This window comes from Hyla sarda, unplaced genomic scaffold (genome assembly GCF_029499605.1).
Source record: "Hyla sarda isolate aHylSar1 unplaced genomic scaffold, aHylSar1.hap1 scaffold_130, whole genome shotgun sequence".
Classification (NCBI taxonomy): Eukaryota; Metazoa; Chordata; class Amphibia; order Anura; family Hylidae; genus Hyla; species Hyla sarda.
Genome location: NW_026607923.1, coordinates 478,502 through 498,295, shown reverse-complemented (window position 1 = coordinate 498,295; position 19,794 = coordinate 478,502). Strand labels below are relative to the sequence as shown.

Genomic DNA, 19,794 nt, shown 5'->3' with positions numbered 1-19,794 from the left:
TTGGTACTGTGGTATTGGAATAATAAAAACAAATGTTGCCAGCCAACCATCCATTGCAATAATGGATAGGACATCAGCTATGAGGCATTTGTTTGTACAAACTGCTGCTCACAACTAATGTTGTAATATAGTGTCTCCATCTGCTGGTGGTATTGAATAAGCAATAGTGCAATGATAGGGTCTGAAAAAGAAGAAAAATAAGAAGCAGCAGCATAGGAAAAAAGGAGGAAAGAAGGAAAACATGGAGAGAAGAAAAAAAGAAGGTTAAAAAAAAAGGTGAAAACATGTTTAAAAAAGTATTTCCATCTCTCTCTCTCTCTATATATGTATATATATATATATATATATATATATATATATATATATTTAAAAGAAAAAAAAAAAAATAATATATATATATATATATATATACATATAGAAAGAGAGAAAGAGATAGATAGATAGATAGATAGATAGATAGATACATACATACATACATTACATACATTACATACATACATTACATACATTACATACATTACATACATACATACATACATACATATGTGTGTATTGTTGGAGTTGCAAACATGGGTGCACTTGACAAACTCAGTGCGGCTATTCCCCATTGAAAGATTGTTGCATCCAGGACCCTTAGCACTGTGATATGCTACTCAATACCACTGGCATGGCCAGGTGTAAACAACATCTGACCTTTGTTGTGTATGTAACCATGGAGATTGTGATGTCACCTAGGCCCACCAAAGAACAGCCTTGTCAGAAGCAGCACTGCCATGAGCAGAAGCAGCAGATCCATAGGTTTTCAAATAAGCTGGATTTAACCAAGACAAGTGAGTCCAATAGGATGCAGGTATGTCCTCTATCCTTACAGCTTCCCGTGGCTGTTGGTTTTATACCGTTTGGGGACAGCCAAGGAGGCGTCAGCAGGCAACACAGGTAAGTGTGTGCTTGTGTGTGTGTGTGTGTGTGTGTGTTTCCTATGCAGATCCTAAACCCAGTATCAAATGCAAGTAGGAGGAGTAAGAAGGGTTCCTGCCAAAACCAGGTTATGGATTGCATTTAAAAATGGTCCATCAGAGTGAAATGGACTCCCATCTTCCTGCTTAGCAATAATGATATGGGTTTAGGGCCTGCTGTGTGTACTGGTGGGTGACTGCCACCCAGCCAGAGTGTGTATGGGAGGCTGCCAGCCAGCCTACCTTCCTACAAGTAGTGATGGTGCATGTGAAGGGGACAGCGTTGGTTCCTCCCCTTTCACAGTTATCACTTCTCATTCTTCCTTTTGGCTGGTATCAAATGTGGTGTCTGTTTATATCAGTTTAATATCTGATATGTCCCCTATATGGTAGCATATATTAAATGCACCACCAGGGTTCAGTGTTGGAAAGAAAGATTACCTGTTTATTTGCTGCAGCTGCTTGCTGGCTAGTCCAGTGGGCCCCTACTGCAGGCAAAAGACAATAGGTGGTGCCGCTTGTGTCTGGCCCCTGTTGGAGCGACCAGGCACAGGACTGCTGCTGCTGAATGTCCTCTTTAATTGAATAAGCTCAGCAACCAGCACACCTGTGCAGGTTGGACATGACATGATAGGTAGCTGTCTTTCAGGTAGTGGGTGCTGAATCTTGTTAATTGACATGGGGGTGTCATTGCTGTTGATTGACCATGCATTGGTACTGTGGTATTGGAATAATTAAAACAAATGTTGCCAGCCAGCCATCCATTGCAATAATGGATAGGACATCAGCTATGAGGCATTTGTTTGTACAAACTGCTGCTCACGACTAATGTTGTAATATAGTGTCTCCATCTGCTGGTGGTATTGAATAAGCAATAGTGCAATGATAGGGTCTGAAAAAGGAGTAAAATAAGAAGCAGCAGCATAGGAAAAAAGGAGGAAAGAAGGAAAACATGGAGAGAAGAAAAAAAGAAGGTAAAAAAAAGGTGAAAACATGTTTAAAAAAGTATTTCCATCTCTCTCTCTCTCTATATATGTATATATATATATATATATATATATATATATATATATATATTTAAAAGAAAAAAAAATTATATATATATATATATATATATATATATATATATATACATATAGAGAGAGAGAAAGAGATAGATAGATAGATAGATAGATACACATACATACATACATACATACATATGTGTGTATTGTTGGAGTTGCAAACATGGGTGCTCTTGACAAACTCAGTGCGGCTATTCCCCATTGAAAGATTGTTGCATCCAGGACCCTTAGCACTGTAATATGCTACTCAATACCACTGGCATGGCCAGGTGTAAACAACATCTGACCTTTGTTGTGTATGTAACCATGGAGATTGTGATGTCACCTAGGCCCACCAAAGAACAGCCTTGTCAGAAGCAGCACTGCCATGATCAGAAGCAGCAGCACCATAAGTTTTCAAATAAGCTGGATTTAACCAAGACAAGTGAGTCCAATAGGATGCAGGTATGTCCTCTATCCTTACAGCTTCCCGTGGCTGTTGGTTTTATACCGTTTGGGGACAGCCAAGGAGGCGTCAGCAGGCAACACAGGTAAGTGTGTGCTTGTGTGTGTGTGTGTGTGTTTCCTATGCAGATCCTAAACCCAGTATCAAATGCAAGTAGGAGGAGTAAGAAGGGTTCCTGCCAAAGCCAGGTTATGGATTGCATTTAAAAATGGTCCATCAGAGTGAAATGGACTCCCATCTTCCTGCTTAGCAATAATGATATGGGTTTAGGGCCTGCTGTGTGTACTGGTGGGTGACTGCCACCCAGCCAGAGTGTGTATGGGAGGCTGCCAGCCAGCCTACCTTCCTACAAGTAGTGATGGTGCATGTGAAGGGGACAGCGTTGGTTCCTCCCCTTTCACAGTTATCACTTCTCATTCTTCCTTTTGGCTGGTATCAAATGTGGTGTCTGTTTATATCAGTTTACTATCTGATATGTCCCCTATCTTGTAGCATATATTAAGTGCACCACCAGGGTTCAGTGTTGGAAAGAAAGATTACCTGTTTATTTACTGCTGCAGCTGCTTGCTGGCTAGTCCAGTGGGCCCCTACTGCAGGCAAAAGACAATAGGTGGTGCCGCTTGTGTCTGGCCCCTGTTGCAGCGACCAGGCACAGGACTGCTGCTGCTGAATGTCCTCTTTAATTGAATAAGCTCAGCAACCAGCACACCTGTGCAGGTTGGACATGAGATGATAGGTAGCTGTCTTTCAGGTAGTGGGTGCTGAATCTTGTTAATTGACATGGGGGTGTCATTGCTGTTGATTGACCATGCATTGGTACTGTGGTATTGGAATAATAAAAACAAATGTTGCCAGCCAACCATCCATTGCAATAATGGATAGGACATCAGCTATGTGGCATTTGTTTGTACAAACTGCTGCTCACAACTAATGTTGTAATATAGTGTCTCCATCTGCTGGTGGTATTGAATAAGCAATAGTGCAATGATAGGGTCTGAAAAAGAAGAAAAATAAGAAGCAGCAGCATAGGAAAAAAGGAGGAAAGAAGGAAAACATGGAGAGAAGAAAAAAAGAAGGTTAAAAAAAAAGGTGAAAACATGTTTAAAAAAGTATTGCCATCTCTCTCTCTCTCTATATATGTATATATATATATATATATATATATATATATATATATATTTAAAAGAAAAAAAAAAAATATATATATATATATATATATATATATATATATACATATAGAAAGAGAGAAAGAGATAGATAGATAGATAGATAGATACATACATACATACATTACATACATTACATACATACATTACATACATACATATGTGTGTATTGTTGGAGTTGCAAACATGGGTGCACTTGACAAACTCAGTGCGGCTATTCCCCATTGAAAGATTGTTGCATCCAGGACCCTTAGCACTGTGATATGCTACTCAATACCACTGGCATGGCCAGGTGTAAACAACATCTGACCTTTGTTGTGTATGTAACCATGGAGATTGTGATGTCACCTAGGCCCACCAAAGAACAGCCTTGTCAGAAGCAGCACTGCCATGAGCAGAAGCAGCAGATCCATAGGTTTTCAAATAAGCTGGATTTAACCAAGACAAGTGAGTCCAATAGGATGCAGGTATGTCCTCTATCCTTACAGCTTCCCGTGGCTGTTGGTTTTATACCGTTTGGGGACAGCCAAGGAGGCGTCAGCAGGCAACACAGGTAAGTGTGTGCTTGTGTGTGTGTGTGTGTGTGTGTGTGTGTGTTTCCTATGCAGATCCTAAACCCAGTATCAAATGCAAGTAGGAGGAGTAAGAAGGGTTCCTGCCAAAACCAGGTTATGGATTGCATTTAAAAATGGTCCATCAGAGTGAAATGGACTCCCATCTTCCTGCTTAGCAATAATGATATGGGTTTAGGGCCTGCTGTGTGTACTGGTGGGTGACTGCCACCCAGCCAGAGTGTGTATGGGAGGCTGCCAGCCAGCCTACCTTCCTACAAGTAGTGATGGTGCATGTGAAGGGGACAGCGTTGGTTCCTCCCCTTTCACAGTTATCACTTCTCATTCTTCCTTTTGGCTGGTATCAAATGTGGTGTCTGTTTATATCAGTTTAATATCTGATATGTCCCCTATATGGTAGCATATATTAAATGCACCACCAGGGTTCAGTGTTGGAAAGAAAGATTACCTGTTTATTTGCTGCAGCTGCTTGCTGGCTAGTCCAGTGGGCCCCTACTGCAGGCAAAAGACAATAGGTGGTGCCGCTTGTGTCTGGCCCCTGTTGGAGCGACCAGGCACAGGACTGCTGCTGCTGAATGTCCTCTTTAATTGAATAAGCTCAGCAACCAGCACACCTGTGCAGGTTGGACATGACATGATAGGTAGCTGTCTTTCAGGTAGTGGGTGCTGAATCTTGTTAATTGACATGGGGGTGTCATTGCTGTTGATTGACCATGCATTGGTACTGTGGTATTGGAATAATTAAAACAAATGTTGCCAGCCAGCCATCCATTGCAATAATGGATAGGACATCAGCTATGAGGCATTTGTTTGTACAAACTGCTGCTCACGACTAATGTTGTAATATAGTGTCTCCATCTGCTGGTGGTATTGAATAAGCAATAGTGCAATGATAGGGTCTGAAAAAGGAGTAAAATAAGAAGCAGCAGCATAGGAAAAAAGGAGGAAAGAAGGAAAACATGGAGAGAAGAAAAAAAGAAGGTAAAAAAAAGGTGAAAACATGTTTAAAAAAGTATTTCCATCTCTCTCTCTCTCTATATATGTATATATATATATATATATATATATATATATATATATATTTAAAAGAAAAAAAAATTATATATATATATATATATATATATATATATATATACATATAGAGAGAGAGAAAGAGATAGATAGATAGATAGATACACATACATACATACATACATACATATGTGTGTATTGTTGGAGTTGCAAACATGGGTGCTCTTGACAAACTCAGTGCGGCTATTCCCCATTGAAAGATTGTTGCATCCAGGACCCTTAGCACTGTGATATGCTACTCAATACCACTGGCATGGCCAGGTGTAAACAACATCTGACCTTTGTTGTGTATGTAACCATGGAGATTGTGATGTCACCTAGGCCCACCAAAGAACAGCCTTGTCAGAAGCAGCACTGCCATGATCAGAAGCAGCAGCACCATAAGTTTTCAAATAAGCTGGATTTAACCAAGACAAGTGAGTCCAATAGGATGCAGGTATGTCCTCTATCCTTACAGCTTCCCGTGGCTGTTGGTTTTATACCGTTTGGGGACAGCCAAGGAGGCGTCAGCAGGCAACACAGGTAAGTGTGTGCTTGTGTGTGTGTGTGTGTGTGTGTGTGTTTCCTATGCAGATCCTAAACCCAGTATCAAATGCAAGTAGGAGGAGTAAGAAGGGTTCCTGCCAAAGCCAGGTTATGGATTGCATTTAAAAATGGTCCATCAGAGTGAAATGGACTCCCATCTTCCTGCTTAGCAATAATGATATGGGTTTAGGGCCTGCTGTGTGTACTGGTGGGTGACTGCCACCCAGCCAGAGTGTGTATGGGAGGCTGCCAGCCAGCCTACCTTCCTACAAGTAGTGATGGTGCATGTGAAGTGGACAGCGTTGGTTCCTCCCCTTTCACAGTTATCACTTCTCATTCTTCCTTTTGGCTGGTATCAAATGTGGTGTCTGTTTATATCAGTTTACTATCTGATATGTCCCCTATCTGGTAGCATATATTAAGTGCACCACCAGGGTTCAGTGTTGGAAAGAAAGATTACCTGTTTATTTACTGCTGCAGCTGCTTGCTGGCTAGTCCAGTGGGCCCCTACTGCAGGCAAAAGACAATAGGTGGTGCCGCTTGTGTCTGGCCCCTGTTGCAGCGACCAGGCACAGGACTGCTGCTGCTGAATGTCCTCTTTAATTGAATAAGCTCAGCAACCAGCACACCTGTGCAGGTTGGACATGACATGATAGGTAGCTGTCTTTCAGGTAGTGGGTGCTGAATCTTGTTAATTGACATGGGGGTGTCATTGCTGTTGATTGACCATGCATTGGTACTGTGGTATTGGAATAATAAAAACAAATGTTGCCAGCCAACCATCCATTGCAATAATGGATAGGACATCAGCTATGAGGCATTTGTTTGTACAAACTGCTGCTCACAACTAATGTTGTAATATAGTGTCTCCATCTGCTGGTGGTATTGAATAAGCAATAGTGCAATGATAGGGTCTGAAAAAGAAGAAAAATAAGAAGCAGCAGCATAGGAAAAAAGGAGGAAAGAAGGAAAACATGGAGAGAAGAAAAAAAGAAGGTTAAAAAAAAAGGTGAAAACATGTTTAAAAAAGTATTTCCATCTCTCTCTCTCTCTATATATGTGTATATATATATATATATATATATATATATATATATATATATATATTTTTAAAAGAAAAAAAAATTATATATATATATATATATATATATATATATATATATATATATACATATAGAAAGAGAGAAAGAGATAGATAGATAGATACATACATACATACATTACATACATTACATACATTACATACATACATTACATACATACATACATATGTGTGTATTGTTGGAGTTGCAAACATGGGTGCACTTGACAAACTCAGTGCTGCTATTCCCCATTGAAAGATTGTTGCATCCAGGACCCTTAGCAGTGTGATATGCTACTCAATACCACTGGCATGGCCAGGTGTAAACAACATCTGACCTTTGTTGTGTATGTAACCATGGAGATTGTGATGTCACCTAGGCCCACCAAAGAACAGCCTTGTCAGAAGCAGCACTGCCATGAGCAGAAGCAGCAGATCCATAGGTTTTCAAATAAGCTGGATTTAACCAAGACAAGTGAGTCCAATAGGATGCAGGTATGTCCTCTATCCTTACAGCTTCCCGTGGCTGTTGGTTTTATACCGTTTGGGGACAGCCAAGGAGGCGTCAGCAGGCAACACAGGTAAGTGTGTGCTTGTGTGTGTGTGTGTGTGTTTCCTATGCAGATCCTAAACCCAGTATCAAATGCAAGTAGGAGGAGTAAGAAGGGTTCCTGCCAAAGCCAGGTTATGGATTGCATTTAAAAATGGTCCATCAGAGTGAAATGGACTCCCATCTTCCTGCTTAGCAATAATGATATGGGTTTAGGGTCTGCTGTGTGTACTGGTGGGTGACTGCCACCCAGCCAGAGTGTGTATGGGAGGCTGCCAGCCAGCCTCCCTTCCTACAAGTAGTGATGGTGCATGTGAAGGGGACAGCGTTGGTTCCTCCCCTTTCACAGTTATCACTTCTCATTCTTCCTTTTGGCTGGTATCAAATGTGGTGTCTGTTTATATCAGTTTACTATCTGATATGTCCCCTATCTGGTAGCATATATTAAGTGCACCACCAGGGTTCAGTGTTGGAAAGAAAGATTACCTGTTTATTTACTGCTGCAGCTGCTTGCTGGCTAGTCCAGTGGGCCCCTACTGCAGGCAAAAGACAATAGGTGGTGCCGCTTGTGTCTGGCCCCTGTTGGAGCGACCAGGCACAGGACTGCTGCTGCTGAATGTCCTCTTTAATTGAATAAGCTCAGCAACCAGCACACCTGTGCAGGTTGGACATGACATGATAGGTAGCTGTCTTTCAGGTAGTGGGTGCTGAATCTTGTTAATTGACCATGCATTGGTACTGTGGTATTGGAATAATTAAAACAAATGTTGCCAGCCAGCCATCCATTGCAATAATGGATAGGACATCAGCTATGAGGCATTTGTTTGTACAAACTGCTGCTCACAACTAATGTTGTAATATAGTGTCTCCATCTGCTGGTGGTATTGAATAAGCAATAGTGCAATGATAGGGTCTGAAAAAGAAGAAAAATAAGAAGCAGCAGCATAGGAAAAAAGGAGGAAAGAAGGAAAACATGGAGAGAAGAAAAAAAGAAGGTAAAAAAAAGGTGAAAACATGTTTAAAAAAGTATTTCCATCTCTCTCGCTCTATATATGTATATATATATATATATATATATATATATATATATATATATATTTAAAAGAAAAAAAAATTATATATATATATATATATATATATATATATATACATATAGAGAGAGAGAAAGAGATAGATAGATAGATAGATACATACATACATACATACATACATACAACATACATACATATATATGTGTGTATTGTTGGAGTTGCAAACATGGGTGCACTTGACAAACTCAGTGCGGCTATTCCCCATTGAAAGATTGTTGTATCCAGGACCCTTAGCACTGTGATATGCTACTCAATACCACTGGCATGGCCAGGTGTAAACAACATCTGACCTTTGTTGTGTATGTAACCATGGAGATTGTGATGTCACCTAGGCCCACCAAAGAACAGCCTTGTCAGAAGCAGCACTGCCATGATCAGAAGCAGCAGCACCATAAGTTTTCAAATAAGCTGGATTTAACCAAGACAAGTGAGTCCAATAGGATGCAGGTATGTCCTCTATCCTTACAGCTTCCCGTGGCTGTTGGTTTTATACCGTTTGGGGACAGCCAAGGAGGCGTCAGCAGACAACACAGGTAAGTGTGTGCTTGTGTGTGTGTGTGTGTGTTTCCTATGCAGATCCTAAACCCAGTATCAAATGCAAGTAGGAGGAGTAAGAAGGGTTCCTGCCAAAGCCAGGTTATGGATTGCATTTAAAAATGGTCCATCAGAGTGAAATGGACTCCCATCTTCCTGCTTAGCAATAATGATATGGGTTTAGGGCCTGCTGTGTGTACTGGTGGGTGACTGCCACCCAGCCAGAGTGTGTATGGGAGGCTGCCAGCCAGCCTACCTTCCTACAAGTAGTGATGGTGCATGTGAAGGGGACAGCGTTGGTTCCTCCCCTTTCACAGTTATCACTTCTCATTCTTCCTTTTGGCTGGTATCAAATGTGGTGTCTGTTTATATCAGTTTAATATCTGATATGTCCCCTATCTGGTAGCATATATTAAGTGCACCACCAGGGTTCAGTGTTGGAAAGAAAGATTACCTGTTTATTTACTGCTGCAGCTGCTTGCTGGCTAGTCCAGTGGGCCCCTACTGCAGGCAAAAGACAATAGGTGGTGTCGCTTGTGTCTGGCCCCTGTTGGAGCGACCAGGCACAGGACTGCTGCTGCTGAATGTCCTCTTTAATTGAATAAGCTCAGCAAACAGCACACCTGAGCAGGTTGGACATGACATGATAGGTAGCTGTCTTTCAGGTAGTGGGTGCTGAATCTTGTTAATTGACATGGGGGTGTCATTGCTGTTGATTGACCATGCATTGGTACTGTGGTATTGGAATAATAAAAACAAATGTTGCCAGCCAACCATCCATTGCAATAATGGATAGGACATCAGCTATGAGGCATTTGTTTGTACAAACTGCTGCTCACAACTAATGTTGTAATATAGTGTCTCCATCTGCTGGTGGTATTGAATAAGCAATAGTGCAATGATAGGGTCTGAAAAAGAAGAAAAATAAGAAGCAGCAGCATAGGAAAAAAGGAGGAAAGAAGGAAAACATGGAGAGAAGAAAAAAAGAAGGTTAAAAAAAAAGGTGAAAACATGTTTAAAAAAGTATTTCCATCTCTCTCTCTCTCTCTCTCTCTCTCTCTCTCTCTCTGTATATATATATATATATATATATATATACATATAGAAAGAGAGAAAGAGAGAAAGAGATAGATAGATAGATAGATACATAGATACATACATACATACATACATACATACATACATACATATGTGTGTATTGTTGGAGTTGCAAACATGGGTGCACTTGACAAACTCAGTGCGGCTATTCCCCATTGAAAGATTGTTGCATCCAGGACCCTTAGCACTGTGATATGCTACTCAATACCACTGGCATGGCCAGGTGTAAACAACATCTGACCTTTGTTGTGTATGTAACCATGGAGATTGTGATGTCACCTAGGCCCACCAAAGAACAGCCTTGTCAGAAGCAGCACTGCCATGAGCAGAAGCAGCAGATCCATAGGTTTTCAAATAAGCTGGATTTAACCAAGACAAGTGAGTCCAATAGGATGCAGGTTTGTCCTCTATCCTTACAGCTTCCCGTGGCTGTTGGTTTTATACCGTTTGGGGACAGCCAAGGAGGCGTCAGCAGGCAACACAGGTAAGTGTGTGCTTGTGTGTGTGTGTGTGTGTGTGTGTTTCCTATGCAGATCCTAAATCCAGTATCAAATGCAAGTAGGAGGAGTAAGAAGGGTTCCTGCCAAAGCCAGGTTATGGATTGCATTTAAAAATGGTCCATCAGAGTGAAATGGACTCCCATCTTCCTGCTTAGCAATAATGATATGGGTTTAGGGTCTGCTGTGTGTACTGGTGGGTGACTGCCACCCAGCCAGAGTGTGTATGGGAGGCTGCCAGCCAGCCTCCCTTCCTACAAGTAGTGATGGTGCATGTGAAGGGGACAGCGTTGGTTCCTCCCCTTTCACAGTTATCACTTCTCATTCTTCCTTTTGGCTGGTATCAAATGTGGTGTCTGTTTATATCAGTTTAATATCTGATATGTCCCCTATCTGGTAGCATATATTAAGTGCACCACCAGAGTTCAGTGTTGGAAAGAAAGATTACCTGTTTATTTGCTGCAGCTGCTTGCTGGCTAGTCCAGTGGGCCCCTACTGCAGGCAAAAGACAATAGGTGGTGCCGCTTGTGTCTGGCCCCTGTTGGAGCGACCAGGCACAGGACTGCTGCTGCTGAATGTCCTCTTTAATTGAATAAGCTCAGCAACCAGCACACCTGTGCAGGTTGGACATGACATGATAGGTAGCTGTCTTTCAGGTAGTGGGTGCTGAATCTTGTTAATTGACCATGCATTGGTACTGTGGTATTGGAATAATTAAAACAAATGTTGCCAGCCAGCCATCCATTGCAATAATGGATAGGACATCAGCTATGAGGCATTTGTTTGTACAAACTGCTGCTCACAACTAATGTTGTAATATAGTGTCTCCATCTGCTGGTGGTATTGAATAAGCAATAGTGCAATGATAGGGTCTGAAAAAGAAGAAAAATAAGAAGCAGCAGCATAGGAAAAAAGGAGGAAAGAAGGAAAACATGGAGAGAAGAAAAAAAGAAGGTAAAAAAAAGGTGAAAACATGTTTAAAAAAGTATTTCCATCTCTCTCTCTCTATATATGTATATATATATATATATATATATATTTAAAAGAAAAAAAATTATATATATATATATATATATATATATATATACATATAGAGAGAGAGAGAGAAAGAGATAGATAGATAGATACACATACATACATACATACATACATACATACATACATACAACATACATACATATATATGTGTGTATTGTTGGAGTTGCAAACATGGGTGCACTTGACAAACTCAGTGCGGCTATTCCCCATTGAAAGATTGTTGCATCCAGGACCCTTAGCACTGTGATATGCTACTCAATACCACTGGCATGGCCAGGTGTAAACAACATCTGACCTTTGTTGTGTATGTAACCATGGAGATTGTGATGTCACCTAGGCCCACCAAAGAACAGCCTTGTCAGAAGCAGCACTGCCATGAAGCAGCAGCACCATAAGTTTTCAAATAAGCTGGATTTAACCAAGACAAGTGAGTCCAATAGGATGCAGGTATGTCCTCTATCCTTACAGCTTCCCGTGGCTGTTGGTTTTATACCGTTTGGGGACAGCCAAGGAGGCGTCAGCAGACAACACAGGTAAGTGTGTGCTTGTGTGTGTGTGTGTGTGTGTGTGTTTCCTATGCAGATCCTAAACCCAGTATCAAATGCAAGTAGGAGGAGTAAGAAGGGTTCCTGCCAAAGCCAGGTTATGGATTGCATTTAAAAATGGTCCATCAGAGTGAAATGGACTCCCATCTTCCTGCTTAGCAATAATGATATGGGTTTAGGGCCTGCTGTGTGTACTGGTGGGTGACTGCCACCCAGCCAGAGTGTGTATGGGAGGCTGCCAGCCAGCCTACCTTCCTACAAGTAGTGATGGTGCATGTGAAGGGGACATCGTTGGTTCCTCCCCTTTCACAGTTATCACTTCTCATTCTTCCTTTTGGCTGGTATCAAATGTGGTGTCTGTTTATATCAGTTTAATATCTGATATGTCCCCTATCTGGTAGCATATATTAAGTGCACCACCAGGGTTCAGTGTTGGAAAGAAAGATTACCTGTTTATTTACTGCTGCAGCTGCTTGCTGGCTAGTCCAGTAGGCCCTTACTGCAGGCAAAAGACAATAGGTGGTGCCGCTTGTGTCTGGCCCCTGTTGGAGCGACCAGGCACAGGACTGCTGCTGCTGAATGTCCTCTTTAATTGAATAAGCTCAGCAACCAGCACACCTGTGCAGGTTGGACATGACATGATAGGTAGCTGTCTTTCAGGTAGTGGGTGCTGAATCTGGTTAATTGACATGGGGGTGTCATTGCTGTTGATTGACCATGCATTGGTACTGTGGTATTGGAATAATAAAAACAAATGTTGCCAGCCAACCATCCATTGCAATAATGGATAGGACATCAGCTATGAGGCATTTGTTTGTACAAACTGCTGCTCACAACTAATGTTGTAATATAGTGTCTCCATCTGCTGGTGGTATTGAATAAGCAATAGTGCAATGATAGGGTCTGAAAAAGAAGAAAAATAAGAAGCAGCAGCATAGGAAAAAAGGAGGAAAGAAGGAAAACATGGAGAGAAGAAAAAAAGAAGGTTAAAAAAAAAGGTGAAAACATGTTTAAAAAAGTATTTCCATCTCTCTCTCTCTCTCTCTCTCTCTCTCTCTCTCTCTCTCTCTCTCTATATATATATATACACATATAGAAAGAGAGAAAGAGATAGATAGATAGATAGATACACATACATACATACATACATACATACATACAACATACATACATACATACATACGTGTGTATTGTTGGAGTTGCAAACATGGGTGCACTTGACAAACTCAGTGCGGCTATTCCCCATTGAAAGATTGTTGCATCCAGGACCCTTAGCACTGTGATATGCTACTCAATACCACTGGCATGGCCAGGTGTAAACAACATCTGACCTTTGTTGTGTATGTAACCATGGAGATTGTGATGTCACCTAGGCCCACCAAAGAACAGCCTTGTCAGAAGCAGCACTGCCATGATCAGAAGCAGCAGCACCATAAGTTTTCAAATAAGCTGGATTTAACCAAGACAAGTGAGTCCAATAGGATGCAGGTATGTCCTCTATCCTTACAGCTTCCCGTGGCTGTTGGTTTTATACCGTTTGGGGACAGCCAAGGAGGCGTCAGCAGGCAACACAGGTAAGTGTGTGCTTGTGTGTGTGTGTGTGTGTGTGTGTGTGTGTTTCCTATGCAGATCCTAAACCCAGTATCAAATGCAAGTAGGAGGAGTAAGAAGGGTTCCTGCCAAAGCCAGGTTATGGATTGCATTTAAAAATGGTCCATCAGAGTGAAATGGACTCCCATCTTCCTGCTTAGCAATAATGATATGGGTTTAGGGCCTGCTGTGTGTACTGGTGGGTGACTGCCACCCAGCCAGAGTGTGTATGGGAGGCTGCCAGCCAGCCTACCTTCCTACAAGTAGTGATGGTGCATGTGAAGGGGACAGCGTTGGTTCCTCCCCTTTCACAGTTATCACTTCTCATTCTTCCTTTTGGCTGGTATCAAATGTGGTGTCTGTTTATATCAGTTTATATCAGTTTACTATCTGATATGTCCCCTATCTGGTAGCATATATTAAGTGCACCACCAGGGTTCAGTGTTGGAAAGAAAGATTACCTGTTTATTTACTGCTGCAGCTGCTTGCTGGCTAGTCCAGTGGGCCCCTACTGCAGGCAAAAGACAATAGGTGGTGCCGCTTGTGTCTGGCCCCTGTTGCAGCGACCAGGCACAGGACTGCTGCTGCTGAATGTCCTCTTTAATTGAATAAGCTCAGCAACCAGCACACCTGTGCAGGTTGGACATGAGATGATAGGTAGCTGTCTTTCAGGTAGTGGGTGCTGAATCTTGTTAATTGACATGGGGGTGTCATTGCTGTTGATTGACCATGCATTGGTACTGTGGTATTGGAATAATAAAAACAAATGTTGCCAGCCAACCATCCATTGCAATAATGGATAGGACATCAGCTATGAGGCATTTGTTTGTACAAACTGCTGCTCACAACTAATGTTGTAATATAGTGTCTCCATCTGCTGGTGGTATTGAATAAGCAATAGTGCAATGATAGGGTCTGAAAAAGAAGAAAAATAAGAAGCAGCAGCATAGGAAAAAAGGAGGAAAGAAGGAAAACATGGAGAGAAGAAAAAAAGAAGGTTAAAAAAAAAGGTGAAAACATGTTTAAAAAAGTATTTCCATCTTTCTCTCTCTCTATATATGTATATATATATATATATATATATATATATATTTAAAAGAAAAAAGAAAAAAAAAAAAAAAATATATATATATATATATATATATATATATATATACATATAGAAAGAGAGAAAGAGATAGATAGATAGATAGATAGATACATACATACATACATTACATACATTACATACATACATTACATACATACATACATACATATGTGTGTATTGTTGGAGTTGCAAACATGGGTGCACTTGACAAACTCAGTGCGGCTATTCCCCATTGAAAGATTGTTGCATCCAGGACCCTTAGCACTGTGATATGCTACTCAATACCACTGGCATGGCCAGGTGTAAACAACATCTGACCTTTGTTGTGTATGTAACCATGGAGATTGTGATGTCACCTAGGCCCACCAAAGAACAGCCTTGTCAGAAGCAGCACTGCCATGAGCAGAAGCAGCAGATCCATAGGTTTTCAAATAAGCTGGATTTAACCAAGACAAGTGAGTCCAATAGGATGCAGGTATGTCCTCTATCCTTACAGCTTCCCGTGGCTGTTGGTTTTATACCGTTTGGGGACAGCCAAGGAGGCGTCAGCAGGCAACACAGGTAAGTGTGTGCTTGTGTGTGTGTGTGTGTGTGTGTTTCCTATGCAGATCCTAAACCCAGTATCAAATGCAAGTAGGAGGAGTAAGAAGGGTTCCTGCCAAATCCAGGTTATGGATTGCATTTAAAAATGGTCCATCAGAGTGAAATGGACTCCCATCTTCCTGCTTAGCAATAATGATATGGGTTTAGGGTCTGCTGTGTGTACTGGTGGGTGACTGCCACCCAGCCAGAGTGTGTATGGGAGGCTGCCAGCCAGCCTCCCTTCCTACAAGTAGTGATGGTGCATGTGAAGGGGACAGCGTTGGTTCCTCCCCTTTCACAGTTATCACTTCTCATTCTTCCTTTTGGCTGGTATCAAATGTGGTGTCTGTTTATATCAGTTTAATATCTGATATGTCCCCTATCTGGTAGCATATATTAAGTGCACCACCAGGGTTCAGTGTTGGAAAGAAAGATTACCTGTTTATTTGCTGCAGCTGCTTGCTGGCTAGTCCAGTGGGCCCCTACTGCAGGCAAAAGACAATAGGTGGTGCCGCTTGTGTCTGGCCCCTGTTGGAGCGACCAGGCACAGGACTGCTGCTGCTGAATGTCCTCTTTAATTGAATAAGCTCAGCAACCAGCACACCTGTGCAGGTTGGACATGACATGATAGGTAGCTGTCTTTCAGGTAGTGGGTGCTGAATCTTGTTAATTGACCATGCATTGGTACTGTGGTATTGGAATAATTAAAACAAATGTTGCCAGCCAGCCATCCATTGCAATAATGGATAGGACATCAGCTATGAGGCATTTGTTTGTACAAACTGCTGCTCACAACTAATGTTGTAATATAGTGTCTCCATCTGCTGGTGGTATTGAATAAGCAATAGTGCAATGATAGGGTCTGAAAAAGAAGAAAAATAAGAAGCAGCAGCATAGGAAAAAAGGAGGAAAGAAGGAAAACATGGAGAGAAGAAAAAAAGAAGGTAAAAAAAAGGTGAAAACATGTTTAAAAAAGTATTTCCATCTCTCTCTCTCTATATATGTATATATATATATATATATATATATATATATATATATATTTAAAAGAAAAAAAAATTATATATATATATATATATATACATATAGAGAGAGAGAAAGAGATAGATAGATAGATAGATAGATAGATAGATACACATACATACATACATACATACATACATACAACATACATACATATATATGTGTGTATTGTTGGAGTTGCAAACATGGGTGCACTTGACAAACTCAGTGCGGCTATTCCCCATTGAAAGATTGTTGCATCCAGGACCCTTAGCACTGTGATATGCTACTCAATACCACTGGCATGGCCAGGTGTAAACAACATCTGACCTTTGTTGTGTATGTAACCATGGAGATTGTGATGTCACCTAGGCCCACCAAAGAACAGCCTTGTCAGAAGCAGCACTGCCATGATCAGAAGCAGCAGCACCATAAGTTTTCAAATAAGCTGGATTTAACCAAGACAAGTGAGTCCAATAGGATGCAGGTATGTCCTCTATCCTTACAGCTTCCCGTGGCTGTTGGTTTTATACCGTTTTGGGACAGCCAAGGAGGCGTCAGCAGACAACACAGGTAAGTGTGTGCCTGTGTGTGTGTGTTTCCTATGCAGATCCTAAACCCAGTATCAAATGCAAGTAGGAGGAGTAAGAAGGGTTCCTGCCAAAGCCAGGTTATGGATTGCATTTAAAAATGGTCCATCAGAGTGAAATGGACTCCCATCTTCCTGCTTAGCAATAATGATATGGGTTTAGGCCCTGCTGTGTGTACTGGTGGGTGACTGCCACCCAGCCAGAGTGTGTATGGGAGGCTGCCAGCCAGCCTACCTTCCTACAAGTAGTGATGGTGCATGTGAAGGGGACAGCGTTGGTTCCTCCCCTTTCACAGTTATCACTTCTCATTCTTCCTTTTGGCTGGTATCAAATGTGGTGTCTGTTTATATCAGTTTAATATCTGATATGTCCCCTATCTGGTAGCATATATTAAGTGCACCACCAGGGTTCAGTGTTGGAAAGAAAGATTACCTGTTTATTTACTGCTGCAGCTGCTTGCTGGCTAGTCCAGTGGGCCCCTACTGCAGGCAAAAGACAATAGGTGGTGCCGCTTGTGTCTGGCCCCTGTTGGAGCGACCAGGCACAGGACTGCTGCTGCTGAATGTCCTCTTTAATTGAATAAGCTCAGCAACCAGCACACCTGTGCAGGTTGGACATGACATGATAGGTAGCTGTCTTTCAGGTAGTGGGTGCTGAATCTTGTTAATTGACCATGCATTGGTACTGTGGTATTGGAATAATTAAAACAAATGTTGCCAGCCAGCCATCCATTGCAATAATGGATAGGACATCAGCTATGAGGCATTTGTTTGTACAAACTGCTGCTCACAACTAATGTTGTAATATAGTGTCTCCATCTGCTGGTGGTATTGAATAAGCAATAGTGCAATGATAGGGTCTGAAAAAGAAGAAAAATAAGAAGCAGCAGCATAGGAAAAAAGGAGGAAAGAAGGAAAACATGGAGAGAAGAAAAAAAGAAGGTAAAAAAAAGGTGAAAACATGTTTAAAAAAGTATTTCCATCTCTCTCTCTCTCTATATATGTATATATATATATATATATATATATATTTAAAAGAAAAAAAAATTATATATATATATATATATATATATATATATATATATATACATATAGAGAGAGAGAGAGAAAGAGATAGATAGATAGATAGATACACATACATACATACATACATACATACATACAACATACATACATATATATGTGTGTATTGTTGGAGTTGCAAACATGGGTGCACTTGACAAACTCAGTGCGGCTATTCCCCATTGAAAGATTGTTGCATCCAGGACCCTTAGCACTGTGATATGCTACTCAATACCACTGGCATGGCCAGGTGTAAACAACATCTGACCTTTGTTGTGTATGTAACCATGGAGATTGTGATGTCACCTAGGCCCACCAAAGAACAGCCTTGTCAGAAGCAGCACTGCCATGAGCAGAAGCAGCAGATCCATAGGTTTTCAAATAAGCTGGATTTAACCAAGACAAGTGAGTCCAATAGGATGCAGGTATGTCCTCTATCCTTACAGCTTCCCGTGGCTGTTGGTTTTATACCGTTTGGGGACAGCCAAGGAGGCGTCAGCAGGCAACACAGGTAAGTGTGTGCTTGTGTGTGTGTGTGTGTGTGTGTGTTTCCTATGCAGATCCTAAACCCAGTATCAAATGCAAGTAGGAGGAGTAAGAAGGGTTCCTGCCAAAGCCAGGTTATGGATTGCATTTAAAAATGGTCCATCAGAGTAAAATGGACTCCCATCTTCCTGCTTAGCAATAATGATATTGGTTTAGGGTCTGCTGTGTGTACTGGTGGGTGACTGCCACCCAGCCAGAGTGTGTATGGGAGGCTGCCAGCCAGCCTCCCTTCCTACAAGTAGTGATGGTGCATGTGAAGGGGACAGCGTTGGTTCCTCCCCTTTCACAGTTATCACTTCTCATTCTTCCTTTTGGCTGGTATCAAATGTGGTGTCTGTTTATATCAGTTTAATATCTGATATGTCCCCTATCTGGTAGCAAATATTAAATGCACCACCAGGGTTCAGTGTTGGAAAGAAAGATTACCTGTTTATTTACTGCTGCAGCTGCTTGCTGGCTAGTCCAGTGGGCCCTTACTGCAGGCAAAAGACAATAGGTGGTGCCGCTTGTGTCTGGCCCCTGTTGGAGCGACCAGGCACAGGACTGCTGCTGCTGAATGTCCTCTTTAATTGAATAAGCTCAGCAACCAGCACACCTGTGCAGGTTGGACATGACATGATAGGTAGCTGTCTTTCAGGTAGTGGGTGCTGAATCTTGTTAATTGACATGGGGGTGTCATTGCTGTTGATTGACCATGCATTGGTACTGTGGTATTGGAATAATTAAAACAAATGTTGCCAGCCAGCCATCCATTGCAATAATGGATAGGACATCAGCTATGAGGCATTTGTTTGTACAAACTGCTGCTCACGACTAATGTTGTAATATAGTGTCTCCATCTGCTGGTGGTATTGAATAAGCAATAGTGCAATGATAGGGTCTGAAAAAGGAGTAAAATAAGAAGCAGCAGCATAGGAAAAAAGGAGGAAAGAAGGAAAACATGGAGAGAAGAAAAAAAGAAGGTAAAAAAAAGGTGAAAACATGTTTAAAAAAGTATTTCCATCTCTCTCTCTCTCTATATATGTATATATATATATATATATATTTAAAAGAAAAAAAAATTATATATATATATATATATATATATATATATACACATA

The 19,794-nt window shown here is 41.3% G+C and overlaps 3 pseudogenes; all 3 read left to right on the top strand.

Annotated features, from left to right (window-relative positions):
• Nucleotides 1-1,267: 1,267 nt before the first annotated feature.
• LOC130304966 (U2 spliceosomal RNA) lies at nucleotides 1,268-1,370 on the top strand (annotated as a pseudogene).
• Nucleotides 1,371-4,521: 3,151 nt separating this feature from the next.
• LOC130304965 (U2 spliceosomal RNA) lies at nucleotides 4,522-4,624 on the top strand (annotated as a pseudogene).
• Nucleotides 4,625-18,990: 14,366 nt separating this feature from the next.
• On the top strand, nucleotides 18,991-19,093 carry LOC130304969 (U2 spliceosomal RNA; annotated as a pseudogene).
• The last annotated feature ends 701 nt before the right edge of the window (nucleotides 19,094-19,794 follow it).